We start from the raw sequence: 15,789 nt of genomic DNA, 5'->3' as shown, positions 1-15,789 counted from the left end.
GAGACAAGAGACATCACAAAACTGGAGCTTCCCCTAGTGCTATAGGACTCCATAAAGTGCCCAGAACTTGAAACTGAGCATGGGAATGCATGTGAGCTATCTCTCTGGCCCTGTAGTTAAAAAATTTAAAGGCCCTTAACATTTCTTTTATTTTACTTTTACCAGAGCACTGTTCAACTCCAATTTATGGTGGTGCCGGGAATTGAATCTTTGGTGCCTCAGACAAGAATAGCCATAGTCATTATGCTATTTCCTCAGTTCTAAAGGCCTTTAACTTTATTGGTTTTGTTTGTTTGTTTGTTGTTTGTTTGTTTTACCAGAACACTGCTCAGTTCTGGTTTATGGTGGTGCAAGGGATTGAACTTTGTACCTCAGTCATTAGGTTTCTTTACATAATCATTATGCAATCTTCCCTTCCTAGGCCTTTAACTTTAAAATGTCAATTTTATATGACCAAGGAACTCTTCTTTTCATGAGATACTTATCAATATCTTAATTAAAATGATTGATAACTTTAGTAAAATTGATACTAAGTACATGTTATATCAACTGCCTGTAATATAGAAAAATCTTCACAAAATAATTCTAAAAATGTGATTTTTTTTCTACCTTTAAAATTTTGTTTATTTATTTATTTTAGATAGATGCAGAGAGGAAGAGTGAAAAAAAACTCACAGTACCAAAGCTTACTTCAATGCAGTCAGTGTCAGACTCCAGCCTGGGTTGTGTGCATGGTAAAGCATTTTAAATTCTTTGAATGTGGTATTGGAGAACAAGCTCAATGCCTCATGTATGTAAAGGATGTGCTCTGCCACTGAGCCATTTTCCCCAACACATTGGGGTTTTTTTTTACATTTTTAAGATTTATTGGGTGGGAGTAGATAGCATAATGGTTATGCAAACAGGCTCTCATGCCTGAGGCTCCATAGTCCCAGGTTCAATCCCCAGCACCACCATAAGCCAGAGCTGGGCAGTGCTCTAGTTGAAAAAAAAAAGGGGGGGTTGGAGGGTAGTGCAGCAGGTTCAGCGTACATGGTACAAAGCACAAGGACCAGCGCAAGGATCTGAGTTTGAGCACCAGGCTCCTCACCTGCTGGGGAGTTGCTTCACAAGTGGTGAAGCAGGTCTGCAGGTGTCTATCTTTCTCTCCCCCTCTGTCTTCCCCTCCTCTCTCCGTTTCTCTCTGTCCTATCCAACAATGACAACAACAATAATAACTACAACAAGGGCAACAAAAGTGAATAAATTAAAAAAAGACCTTTTTTAAAATTTTCATTTATAAAAAGGAAACACTGACAAAACCATAGGATAAGAGGGGCACACAGTTCCCACCAACAGAACTCTGTATCCCATCCCCTCCCCTGATAGCTTTCCTATTCTTTAACCCTCTGGGAGTATGGGCCCAAGGTCATTATGGAGTGCAGAAGGTGGAAGGTCTGGCTTCTGTAATTGCTTCCCCACTGCACATGGGCATTGGCAGGTCAATCCATACTCCCAGCCTGTCTCTCTCTTTCCCTACTAGGGCAGAGGAAGAGGAGCTCCAGGACACATTGGTGGGTTCATCTGCCCAGGGGAGTCCAGTTTATATCAAGTTAGCATCTGGAACCTGGTGGCTGAAAAAAGAGTTAACATATAAAGCCAAACAAATTGTTGACTAATCATGAACCTAAAGGCTAGAATATTGCAGGTAGAGATTTGGGGTCTTCATTTTGAAGATAGCTAGTAGGCCTATTTTAGTATATTCCAAAGGGCACATGACTATACTAGTTTTTTCCTGAGCCTAACTTCTGATATGCAGGTGGACCCAAGTTATTGTCTGGGGAGATGATGTCATGGCTGGAACAAGACTTACCTTTTTAAAGAGTGAGAAAGAATACATGAGTACTACTCTAAGGCATAAGATTTCAAAAATCGAACTCAGGACCTCATGCTTGAAAGCTCAATGATTTTTCACTGTGCCACCTCCTAGGCCACACAAGCACAATTATTTTATTTTTATGAGAATGAGAAGTAAATGGGGAACAATACACTGCCTCACCATCTGTGGGGTTTCATCTGCTCTAGACCACTGTGAAGCTATGTGCAAATAAGTACTAAAATATATTCTGAACTGGATATAAAGTGTTGTAGGCAGAGAATGGCACTGACTGATATGTCAGGAACACACCTCTACTATGGACTAATAGCCCCAAGCATTGATTAGGCAAGAAGGAAAAGGAGGTGGAGGTGGAAGAGGAGGAAGAAAAAGGGGAGGTGTCTGAGGAAAGGACAAGCGTGGGTGGCCTGGACCAAACACAAAGTATTTTGAGCAGATTAGCATTTAGTCACACACAGATTATGATGCCAACAGGTCATGCCCAGGACAGTCTGCCCTGGAACCAACTCTAAACAGAGACTACTGAAATTCTGACACGTCCCAGTTCCAGGAGTGTTGTGATCAAAAGCAGCCCTTCTCAGGAAGAGGGAAAAGACAAAGAGTCTGACATACAGTCCAAGTAGAGTAAGGACTCTGTTAGTGTAATGCCATTTGAGAGCAGAATAGAATAAAAGACAGCAAAAGGGGGTGTTCTGGGGTTTTTTGTTGTTGTTTGTTTTGTTTTATTTCTACTAGAGTAACAAAAACATAAGTGAGATAGAGGCTTAAGAAGATTCTTCACTAAGCAACAAAATCATTAAAAGCTCATCTTGGTGTTATGGAACAACCTCATAATTATGAGTTATTTGCTGTAAGTTTTCAGACTAGACTCTCCTTGCAAATTCAAAAACTTCATCATAGAGAGCCTATTATGACAAAAGTTGCTAAAGCAGTCAAAACCAGGGTTGTTCTAGTTAACACTGTTGCATAACAAATTGCCCCTCAGGTTTAATAACAACAAAATTATTATTTTACAGGGTGAGCTAGCTATATTTCAGGAAGGGCTCAACTGAACAGTTTTCCTTAGAGTCCTTCAGACAGTTGCAGTCAGATTTTGGCTAGGCTGTAATTATTAAAGAATTACATGAACTGTGGGGCCAGGCGGTGGCGCGCCTGGTTAAGCGCACACATTACAGTGCACAAGGACCCAGGTTTGAGACCCTGGTCCCCACCTGCAGGGGTGAAGCAGGTCTACAGGTGTCTCTCTATCTCTCTCCCTATCTCCCCCACCCCTCTTGGTCTTTGGTTATTTCTATCCAATAAATAAATATAATTAAAAAATAAAAGAATTACATGAATTGTTTGTCCAACCTAGCGAGTAAGTGGTGAGTGCTGACTTTTAATTGAGAACTCAACTGGAACTGTTAGCCTCAGTGCTTACATTGTCCTTTCTCTTGGTGTGACTGGGTTGTCTTATTGCACAGCAACTGGATTTAAAGAGACAGTCTCTCAAGAGGGAGATTTTAAAGAACAGGGGAAGCAAATATCCCCAGAGACCAGGACTTCTCACCTAGCCTTGGAATTCATTCTGTGTCACTGTCACTAAATGTTTTGGTCAAAAATTAATAAAATGACACTAATTCAGTGAATTCTATTTCCCTATGAAAGAAATGTAGGGACCGGGTGGTGGCGCACCTGGTTGAGCGCACATGTTACAATGCACAAGGACCCAGGTTAGAGCCCCTGGTCCCTATCTGCAGGGGGAAAGCTTTGCAAGTGATGAAGCAGTGCTGCAGGTCTCTCTCTTCCTCTCTATCTCCCCCTTCCTTCTCAATTTTTGGCTGTCTCTATCCAATAAATAAATAAAGATGATAAAAAAAATTTTAAATATATATTTTTAAAAAGAAAGGAATGCCATTAAATTAGTTATTTCAAGTCCCCAGTTCCCCATCTACGGGGGCGGGGGCATTGCTTTACAAGCAGTGAAACAAGACTGCAAAGTTTTCTTTCCCTCTCTAACTTCCCCTCCGCCTCTCAGATTTTCTCGGTCCTAACCAATAAAATTGAAAAAAAAATTGTCATTACTGTTGATATTCTATAAATGTCTTGCCGTCATTCTTCTGAAAATCCATAATTGATTCATCTGTCTTTCTAAAATTACTTTGTTATCAAGACTGGAAATAGACATACCTAACTCTTTTAGTGTGTGTGTGTGTGTGTGTGTGTGTGTGTGTGTGTGTGTGTGTGTGTGTGTGTGTGTGTGATTTAATGATTGACAATATTGTGGCATAAGAGGGGTACAATTCCATATAATTCCCACCATCAGAGTTCCATCCCCTCCTCTCCATTGGAAGTTTCTCTTGTTTCTATCTTTCCCTAGTGGGGTAGGGTGACATACCTAACTCTTAAGCTATATCTTTTCATCACAACACTTCCTAGCAGTTCAAACTTAGACAGATGAAAAATAAGTTTTATATTTTTTATTTGCTTCTCACATTCAACTTATTATTTTAACAACAAATCTGCTTAAAGCAATATTTCTCAATCATAGTTTGTAATTAAAAGGTTATTTTCAGTTAAAATATAGAATTTCAGTTAATCTTCCTCAAGTAAATAATACAAAACAAAACTTCTAAACCTTGGAAATCAGGAAAGGTAGGCAGTAAACTTCTTTGTTACCTACTATTCTAGAATACTTGGTGTTATGTTCTCTGTCCCTAGTTAATCTCAAATTACCATTAACTATAAAACCCAAAACATCTCTTCTAATCAAGTTCTTCTTTCATTTTCATGTACAAAGATATTCTTTGAACATTTTTAGTGAAGAGTGAAAGGATACACTTATTTTCCCTTAATTATAAAATTATGGAGGGGAGGAGGTAGCTCAGGTCCAGAGTAAGGATCCTGGTTTGAGCCTCCAGCTCCCCACCTGCAGGGAGGGTCGCTTCACAAGTTTGCAGGTATCTATCTTTCGTTCCCCCTCTCTGCCTTCCCCTCCTCTCTTGATTTCTCTGTCCTATCCAACAACAATGACAGCAACAACAATAATAACAACAACAATAAACAAGAGCAACAAAAAGGAAAAAAAACAGCCTCCAGGAGCAGTGGGTTTGTAGTATAGGTATCAAGCCCCAGCTATAACCTTGGATGCAATAATAAATAAATAAATAAATAAATAATAGAATTTTAAAAACAAATAAATAAAATAAAATTGCTGGTAGGTGGGAGCAGATAGCACAATGATCATGCAAAGAGTCTCTCATGCCCAGAGGATCTGAAGTCCCAAATTTAATCTCTGCACCATCATAAACCAGAGATAAGCAATGCTTTGGTAAAAAGTAAAGTAAAATAAAATAAAATTGCCGTACTTTTATTTCATCATGGCTAATAAAGCATTTAAAAATCTATACCCTCACCATGTGTGTAACTCAGGTTAGATCCCTAGTATCAAATGGAAAGTGCTATGATAACAGAGGAAGCTCCCTCCTTATCTCTTAAAAGAAAAAAGAGAGAGAGAGAGAGAGACAGAGAGAGACAGAGAGAGACAGGAAGAAAGAGAGCCACACCCAAAATCCGATACTTTCTTGAAGTGAAAGTAGAGGATTTCCTTGAAGTAGTCCTTTGAAGTTTTTGTCCTACTCTGAAACATATATATATATATATATATATATATATATATATATTTTTTTTTTTTTTTTTTTTTTTACTGTGTAAAACCTAACTCTGTTTTTTCAACCTCTTATGTTTTCAGGACCAGTGTAAGGATAACTTTACAATCAATTAGTGGCTGTTTCTTCTTTTGTTTTGGCAAGGAAATTTCCTTTTCTCTATGATACTATCATACTCCTCCTCTTCTTAGCCTTTTATTTCTTCCTCAGCATTCTTCTCATATTTCTCTTCCCTTTTCTTAGTATGATACATTCTTGAATTTGAATTATAGTAAAGAGAAACAAAATAAACTTTTTTCAAGCACAAGTTTCATTTAAGGTTGGTGACTATGTTCTGGATATGATACTTTGGCCAACAAGATAGTTTACTTCAGTAGTGGGCTTTCTTTGCCATGCACACAAACCCAGATTCAAGTCCAACCCCTACCATACTGAAGTAAGCTTCAGTACTATTATGTCTTTCCTACTACCTGTCTCTGTCTGGAAAAAAAAGTATTTTTTTAAGTTAGGCTGGAGCAGTGTCGAGAAACAAACATAAATAAATAAATAAATAAACCCTAGGCATTCAAATTGTTCATTTGGATAGTATACTTTTGTTGCCATTTGAGTGACCCAGATTCAAGCCTGGCCCCACTGAACTGAAGGGAAACGCAGCACTGTTGATCTTTCCCTTTCTGTCTTTGCCTCTCTATATATAACTGAAAAAATTCAACTCAAAGAAGTCCCAGTGATAAGGAAAAATCAAACCTCTCATCTATTATTTTCCTTAATGTCCCATTTTATGCATAGACTTCTTCTCCATAGATACTTCTTTGGAATATCCTCCATGCCCTCAATGAATCTATTCTTATCCTGAAGAAATCCTAAATAGTCCTAAAAAGCCTGTGTTGCCCCATCTATGTGGATCTGGGAAAAGTAAGCAGGAAAGAATTGTTCTGAGGAACAAAGAGCCAAAAATAATCCTAAACTGAAAGAATTACCTCACCACCACCATCTATGGCTCATTCTAGTCACAGAGATAATCATAGTTCATTCTACTTTAAATATTCAGGAATTTTATCATATTCCCCTAAGTGAAATTGCAAAAAAAAAAAATCTAACACATTCTTGGATAAATAATTAAGGTGTTTATTGGTTTGTAAAATATACATTCTGACCCAAACAAAAGTAGAAGGAATAGTAATAATTATTTTAAAACCAGAATATACACTATGACGCTGTATTTAGTAATATAAAAGTAAACATGTGTCTAATTTTTATGAATACAATCATCTTTATGTTCTATGAAAATAAAGAAAAAGATAATCTTATAAGAATTTTCCTTAGTAAGTAAAACAGGGTTATGACTGGGGGCAGAGATCATTCTTTGCAAGTGTAAGACCTTTAGTTTTATATATATATAATAAGTATAGAAAACAGTTCTTTAACCATCTTCTCCTGAGCTTATATCAAGGCATTGTGTTTTCAGAAATAAGGTTGTGTTAATATTTCAGTTTTTTTATGATTAATCTCCACAATCTTTTTTCAACTAATCACAATTTTGAAGACCTGACAGATCAAGTAGTGTCCAAAACTGAATAAAATTTGTGTCCTTCCCCTCTGAGAGCCTTGAATTTAAAAGTAAGGAATTATGTGGAGATTGTAGTTGAAGACAAAAAGGAAGGAAACTGAGGAGAAGCAGAAAAGAGAAGGAGGATGTTTATAGAGAAATGGATGAAGACAAGTAATTTGACCTTTAAGTCTGGTCTAGTATGTCTTGAAACTCGGGGACACCATGACAATTTATGAGTGACACAGGACTGAGAGACATCTACCATCCTAGGTGATCCATTTAGAGAACAACCATGTCATAATTATATATGATTGTGGTTTAAGAATCTTTGTACTTACCATTTCTTCTGTTGTTACAGAAAAATGTGTTTCAGTTCTCCAGTGTTACATCTCAAATGTAGCCAACAAATAAGACTGAGGCCATGTGGAGGGCAGGGAGTTATGTTTATTTGTTAACAGGTTTCAGGTTGATTTCTTTTTATAAAATAATGTATTTGTTATTAATAGTTTATTACAAGATTGTAAGATTACAATGTATAGTCCCACACCAAACCCAACACTAAAGTTCTATATCCCCACACTCCCACCTCTCAAAGATAACCACTATAGTTCTCACAAGTCCTACAGTTTTCTTGCTTCTGCTTTATTTGTATTTTTTAAAATTTTGGCAAGTTGATGTAAATAAGATTTCTAGATTCCACATATAGGGGTGGAGGAGATAACATAAAGGTTATGCAAAGAGACTCTCATGCCTGAGGCTTCAAAGTCCCAAGTTCAATCCCTTGTATCACCATCAGCCAGAGATGAACAGTGTCCTGGTATATATATATATGTGTGTGTGTGTGCGTGTGTGTGTGTGTGTGTGTATGTGTGTGTGTTATACATGTACAAACTATTGTATTTATTGTTGACTATAAAATATTAATCCCCTAATAAATAAATTTATATATATGTACATATATATATATATATATCTTCATTCCACATTTGAGTGAGGCCATCTGGTACTTATCATATTTCACCTATTAATCACCTCTAGTTCCACCTATTTTTGTCCCAAAAGGTACAGTAGCATATTTTTTATTGTAGAGTAGTATTCCATAGCATATATATCCCATAACTTCTTTATCTAGGTATCTGTTGTTGGGTATTTAGGCTGCTTCCACTCTTCAGCTACTGTGAATAATGCAGACATGAGCATAGCTGTTGTTGTGTTCCTGGGGGTTGTATTATTATGTGGAAAACTGAGAAATGTTATGCATGTACAAACTATTGTATTTACTGTGGACTGCAAAACATTAATCCCCAAAAAAAGAAAAATTAGAAGTCATAATTATAAATTAGTGAGCTTTTAGGTGACTTTTTTCCGTTTCACAATTCTTTTTTGCTTAAACTCAGATATGGAAGCTTTCAACCTAATTTGGTACCTGCCATTTCCAAGCACTGGTTTTAATCCTAGGAATGGCTTCCTCACCCCATTTCTGTCCACAAGCCACAAGTGTTTGTACTCACTAGTGGCTTAGGTGATTTTTTTTAACAGTTGTTTCTTTAACTCAGATCTAGAAGTGGTATGCCTCGGTTGTCGTTCTCCTGATTTTGTGCCAGTCATCCCTGTGCCTTTTAGTCCTGGGAATCGCTCCCTCACTTCTTTTCTGTCCATGAGTCACAAGTATTTGTACTTACCTGTGGCTTGGGAAGCTTCTGAAGAAATCCTGGTCATTTTTTTTTTTTTGAGTTTTCAGGTTATTTTTGTTGCTTTTTCTAGTTGAGAGGGGAAAGCAAGAATGAGTCTACTGCTACTCCAACTCAGGTGGGTTCCTTCCAGGACTGAACAACCTTCTATCTTGATAATCAGCTTTTTATCCTTTCCAAACTGGGCATGATGCAAGCTGATTGATTACAAACAGTGTCTGCCAAGGTGCAATGACAGAATACGCCAAGGTACAAGGACTGGTTACAGACAGAATCTGCCAAGGTTCCCACTTGGGGTACTGGAATACGAAAATGAGAGCCCACCACTTTCAGTCTCTCTCCCTTTCCCTCTCCCTCTCCCTCTCCCTCTCCCTTTCCCTCTCTCTCTCTCTTTTGCCTCGACAGTTTTCATTTCACTGTGAGTAAATGTTCTTCTGGAATAAAAACATGATTCCCTACCTGTCACAAACTGGATTCTTAAAACTTGATAAGGATGAATTAAAAGAAGGAGGAGGGTGGTCTGGGAGATGGTAAAGTAGATAAAGCATTGGACTCTCAAGCATGAAGTCCTGAGTTCAGAGTGATGTCTGGTTCTTTCTCTCCTCTTTCTCATTAACAAAAATTTTTTTAAACAAGGGAGGATGGAAAAGATGAGGAGAAGGAGAAAGAGAAGAAGTAGGAGGAGGGAGAAGAAGGAAGAGAAGGAGGAGGAGGGAGAAGGAGGAGGAGGAGGAGGAGAAGAAGAACAAGAACAAGAACAAGAAGAAGAAGAAGAAGAAAGAACAATCCTAAAAAAAGAGTCATTCAATATTCAGCAATATTTAATGTATAATCTAGTTGCCACCTCAATCACTCCCAAAAGTGAAATTCTAAACTATTGAATCTAGATTTCCTCCATCAGCACTAATGAGACAATCTGTGTGGTAAGAACTTCATTGTTTTACCCTAAAGAAAGATTGCTTTGCCTGAATTTGCCCTGATTTTCTTTTGCTAATAACATTGTTTTACCCTCCTTCTGGCTATAAAAGTCTTCCATTCCAGTTTGTATAATTTGTTGTAGCATGCCAGGATAGCCTGAGGGTACTTCTTCCCGAGCTAGTGCTCTCTGGATTGGAGAGAATTCAACTGGAGCCAATCTAGGCTGCTCCGTGGGAGAGGGATCAGGAACTCGTGCCGCACTAACTTCGCAGGAGATACACTCTGGAACTCTCGGAGCCAGAAAGCAATTTCCAAGTGTCTTTAATCAGAAGAGCAGCTGTTTTTATACTCTCCAAGTAGGGTGGAAACAGGATGTGATATAGAGAGGGTGGAGCAAAAAGTGACTGGTGGAAGATCAGGGTGTGACAAGGAGAGGATCAGGGTGTGACAAGGAGAGGCGGTGGAGCAGGTGAGAATTCTACCACTAAACCACCAATGCCCTGGAGGGAGTGTGGTACTTTATGTAAATGTAAAAGTGATTTATGTAAATAGGCCAAAGCTTTGAATGGGATTAAATCTATCCGTATACAGGCATATGGTTAAGCAGAAGCCAGGGGAAGCTGGCATACTCTCCAACATCTCCCCCTTTCTTTTTAACTATTTGCTATAGTATCAGGAGTGCGGGGCACTTTGTGAGGCAGGGAGACTGATAAGAGGCACACTTTTTGGGGTTCTACTGTCCCTCCTTGCTCAACCTCTCTGTAGAGAGAGAGACTAACAGGATTGACACACCCCTCAGGCTCAAGCCCTTCCAAGCTCAACCATATCCTCACAATTCCCCAACATCTCCCTCTTACTTAATGGCCATATATAACTGGGTCAATGTCTGTAAAAGGCTTCATCTCTGTCAGGGGAATAGCAGTGTAGGGGTGAACAGAAACCTGTTGGGAAGAAAGCAGAATGATAGCGTGTAAGTATCTTCAAAAAGAACTAGCACAAGACAGGGAGGGATAAGTAAGAGTAGCAAGAGACAGAGTGAACCTGATGGGTGGAGGAGTGGGGGCCTGATAAGCCGAGGGGCTAGAGGTGTGATCTGGCATTGCAAAATCCCGAGACAGCTGGCGGAAAGTTCTATGAACTGCTATAGTCATTCTTCAAGAAGTCCAGCAGTATAAAGGGAGTGTCCAGTAAGTTCTATAGAAGCATCAGTCCAATGTCAATGGCCAGGAAATAAATGCCACACGTCTATCTTGATGGAGGAGGACAGCCACTGGAACTTTTCTTCTCTGTAGAGAGTGACCTGGAACCGCCAAAACATGATGGGCGAAACAGAAGCAGGAAGAGCAGACACCAATGGTTGAGAGAAAGGCAGTAGGAAAGTCTTGTCCTTTGGAGTCTGTGAATCAGGTTCTCCAGAACATGTCAGGTCACATCTTGGGTTTCAGGGGATGGCTGTAATTGTGGAAGATGTCAGAGGTCAGGAGTCCAAGATGGATTTCTGGGGATTCTATATGAGCAGATGCTTCTTTATGCGAAGGCTTGTCATAGCTGTAGTCAATTACTTATGAAAAACTTTGTAACATATTAGAAGTTTACTACAATTGATAACTCAACGATTATAATTGGTTTAGGTATCTTTATAATTTTGTGTAAAGGTCATCTTATGTGACCTCACGTAGCAGTCTCTATATAGCAAAATTTTCATACCGAATTTAAGTCACATATATTGATTCTTAACTATTTTTACATTGGGTTTTTAAGCAAACTCAGGTTATTAGAGTTAACACATTTTAGTGACAATTTTTTTTGGTACATTTACAATATCAGATTGATGCCAAATTTGTTGTGGATTAATTTCCACAAGATAGCTTACAGGACATTTTGGGGGGCCCTCCAAAAATGTCCTGTATAGAGGATTTGTATTTTAACTTAGGAGATGATGAATTGTCACATTGAATATTTAGAGTTTTACCTTAAACACTCAGTTACTTTAATGAATTGATTTTACCTCTTCTCGTAAAAATGTAGCTTCGAAGTTACAATTTAACTGTTAAGTTAATGTTTACCAAACTTGAAACACGCATATTAAACATATAGTTTATAACACACAGGAGGAGAAAAACTTGTAAATAAGATATATCATTTCAAATGCGAATTTAGATCTACTGTCATAGTTGAACCATCTTTACTCACACAGTTTAAGACTAAACATTTCATATTTATATCAAGACTTAAAAAGAAATCAAAAAGGGGAATGAACAATTTTTGGACTGTTTCTGGACGTCTCCAGAAACCATGGCTACGTCCAGCCATTTTATATAAAGTCAGTTAACTTTCAGAGTACTCTGAGCACAATGGGTCGTACAAAAATTTTGGTCACTCAACTCACTCAATTTTTTTTTCACTCACTCACAAAACACAACTGGCCAGTCATAGCATAAGACATTTGGAGGGGGAGAGTTCTGTGAATCATATATATATATATTTTTATTCTACCATGCTGTATGATGGATCCTGGGGTGCATTCTGCAGCCAGTCCTCTTGCAGCCAGTCTTCTTGCAGTGTTTCTTGTTCTTCACGGATATCAGCACCATCATGTGGGTATTGCCGGACATGGCGGGCAGGAACCCAAACAGGCTTGGAGTAATTTTGTGGAAAAATGCATGCAAAACCCCTCCCCATAGTCAACAGGGGGTCAGGTCCTTTCCAGATTTTATCAAGTGTGTCTTTTCATTTGACTTTAATAGCTGGGAGGGTGGGTGGTGTTTGCCAATGAAGAATAATAGGAGGTTGGTCTGAGTTTTTGTAAATATTAAAGAGATTTAATGTAGTTAAGGCTTTTGCCAGCTGGATATTGGGGGAGTACATTTCCCCTTTTTCTTTATTTAATTGAGCCTTAAAAGTTTGATGGGCCCTCTCAACAATGCCTTGTCCCTGTGGATTATACGGAATGCCTGTAGTATGAGTAATGTTCCAGAGGGAACCAAAATCTTTAAATTGTTTGCTGGTAAAAGCAGGTCCATTATCCATTTTAAGTTGAAGAGGTAAGCCCATTACAACAAAACAGGAGAGCATATGTCTAATAAGCTTTTTTGAGTTTTCTCCAGTCTGAGCTGTAGCCCACATAAACTTAGAGAAGGTATCAATTGAGACGAACACATATTTTTGTTTACCAAAGTTGGGTATGTGGGTAACATCAATTTGCCAAAGAGCGTTGGCTTTTAAACCTCGAGTATTAACCCCCAGAGTTTGAATAGCAGGTGTTTTGCTTAGACCTGCACAGGAGGAACATGTAGCAAGAATATGTTTTAACTGTGGCAGAGGAATATCAGGAAATCAAGCTCGAAGACCTTTAAGATTAACATGGGTTAGGGAATGAAAGTCAGCAGGATTAGAGACAGAGGCTAGGAGAATTCCTATGGAGGCTAGGTGGTCGGCTGCAGCATTCCCTTCGGACAGGGGACCAGGAAGAGGGCTGTGGAAACGTAGGTGCTGAACATACAGTGGATGGGTTCGAGAACAGAGCATAGAGGCAATTTGAATTAAAAGAGGAGAAAGTGGGTTGTCATTAATTCTTACATAAGATCGAGCAAGCCATGGAAGTAAGTTAACAGTATACACACTGTCAGAATAAAGGTTGAAGAATTCTGGTACAACTTTTAATGCAAGGAAAACAGCATAAAGTTCTTTGTACTGAGGGGAATTATCAGGAAGTTCAGTAAAGAGAGGTTTGGGGTATTGCTGGTCTGGATAATATATAAGGGAAGCAGCTCCCCTTTTTCCACCATCAGTGAACACTGTAGGAGCAGAGGGGATGGGATCTCGAGAGAAAAGTTTAGGTACTAGTAGAGGCAACAGAAGTAAAGAAGCTATCACATTATTAGAGGAAAAATGATTATCTAATTGTCCAGGAAAACCCATTAAACTTATGGCAAAATGAGAATGGTGGTGTATGAGCCATTCTGTATCTGTGAGAGAAAAGGGAAGAATGACTGAATCTGGTTCCCTTCCTAAGACCTGAACCGATCTGTTTCTTCCTTGGCGAACCATAAATGCTGAGGCATCAATCTCGGTAAGGAGTCTTGGAGCTCTGCCTACTGGCGTATGAAGCCATTCGAGAATGCCATGTTTCTGCCACAATGCCCCCACTACCGTGGGGGTGGAGTTAAAGATTAGAAAATTTACTGGAGAGGAGGGGGAGAACCGAATGAGGTGCATGTCCTGGAGAGCCTGGTTAACTTTTTCCAGTGCCAAGGAGACTTCGGGGCTTAACATACGCTTTGAGGATGGCTGTTTGTTTCCTTTTAACAGATCGAACAGTGGTTGCAGGCAGCTCGTAGGCAGATAAAGATACTGCCTAAGCCAATTCAAATTTCCAAGAAAACTTTGTAAAGAAGCAAGAGTGAGATTAGAAGGAAAAGTAACACAAGGTTTTAAAGGACCAATCTGCATTAGGGAAATCTCTGAGCCTAAGAAAGATATTGGAGGAATTAGCTGTATTTTCTCAGGAGCTACATTAAGTCCACTTCTCTTTAAGGCAGGGATTAGAAAATCACATAGGGCGGAGAGATCTGTATCTAATTCTCCCCATATTAACACGCCATCCATATAATGAAAAACCTTAAGGCCCTTATGAATATATGGAAAAAGGGCAGATTTAACAGCCTCTTGACAAATAGTAGGACTATTAGCCATGCCCTGGGGCAGTACCACCCATTCAAATCTATCGGCAGGGCTGGTATTATTAATAGAAGGAACAGAGAAAGCAAAATGTTTACAATCTTGTGGGTGTAAGGGAATAGAGAAAAACAATCCTGTATATCAATAGCTATGATTGTAATTCCTGTGGGAATTGCAGAAGCAAGAGGCAAACCCCTTTGGGGGGAGCCCCAAACCTGCATGGTTTTATTAACTGCATGAAGATCTTGGAGGAGGCGGCATTTTCCTGAGTGCTTTTTAATCACAAAGACTGGAGTATTCCATGGGCTCCGAGAATGATGAATGTGTCCCAAAGATAACTGCTCTTGGACAAGTTCTTTTAAAATTTCTAGCTTCTCCCTAGGCAATGGCCACTGTTCCACCCAGACAGGCTCATTAGAAAGCCAATCTAAGCGGGGAGTTCTGTTACGAACAGTGGCAGTTAGTATTGAGGGTGCTGGTTGGAGCTAGCAGTCTCACAGGAGTGAGTGTGGTGTCCTGCAGAGGTGTCTGAGGATATCACTACATCTAAAGATTCCAGCAAGTCTCTTCCCAATAAGTTGGTGCTTATATCAGCTATTAAAGGCTGAAAGCGTCCGGTAGTCCCTTCTGGATCTTCCCACACAAGGGAATCTCGTGTGCGGAATGCCTGAGTCAATCCTCCAACACCATGAAAGCATGGTCCTGGGAGGAGTTCCCAACTCTGGGGAACCTCTGATTGTCTTAATATTGTCTTATCTGCTCCCATGTCAATCAAACACTTAAAAGGAATATTACCAGTCTTTACTGTCATAGTTGGGTGACCCCTTTCTAAAACAGGGGTGGTCCATAAAATCTCAGGCTCCGAATTCGAGCTGTTCTCTTGCTCCAGCTGGTTATTTCTATGCTGGAAGTTCCCACATACCGCGAGTTCCTCCTTCTGCTCACCCTCTGTTATTGTTACTTGGCGTGGTGGGTGTAGCGACAGATTGGGTCCCAAGCTGGGCTTCTGTTTGTGGAAGAAGGGCACAGCACCAAGCGGGTGACCTGCTTCCTTCCCTCTTGGGGGGCGGGGCTAAAGGAAGCCCCACAACTAGTTTAAATCCCTGTTTACATTTGGCAGAGGCGTGCCATTCCTATGGAACCTTGACCAACAATCTCTCCTCCAGGGAAATCCTTTCTGCCATCTGGGACAAGGCATTTGTGGTCTCTGATTCCCTGTCTGGAGGCAGGGTTGCCCTGACTAGAGGCGGGGTTGCCCTGACTGGAGGCAGGGTCGCGGTCTATTTTCTGGACATTGGTACGCCAATGCCCTTGGCGACCGCACTGAAAGCAACCCCCTTTTTGCTTATGTAAGGTAGCTGCATAGGCCTGTAACATATGTCCTTGAAAAGAGCTTGATCTGAGATCCTGTGTAGCTATAATCCA

This window comes from Erinaceus europaeus, chromosome 4 (genome assembly GCF_950295315.1).
Source record: "Erinaceus europaeus chromosome 4, mEriEur2.1, whole genome shotgun sequence".
Classification (NCBI taxonomy): domain Eukaryota; kingdom Metazoa; phylum Chordata; class Mammalia; order Eulipotyphla; family Erinaceidae; genus Erinaceus; species Erinaceus europaeus.
Note: the sequence above shows the minus strand (reverse complement) of the source record.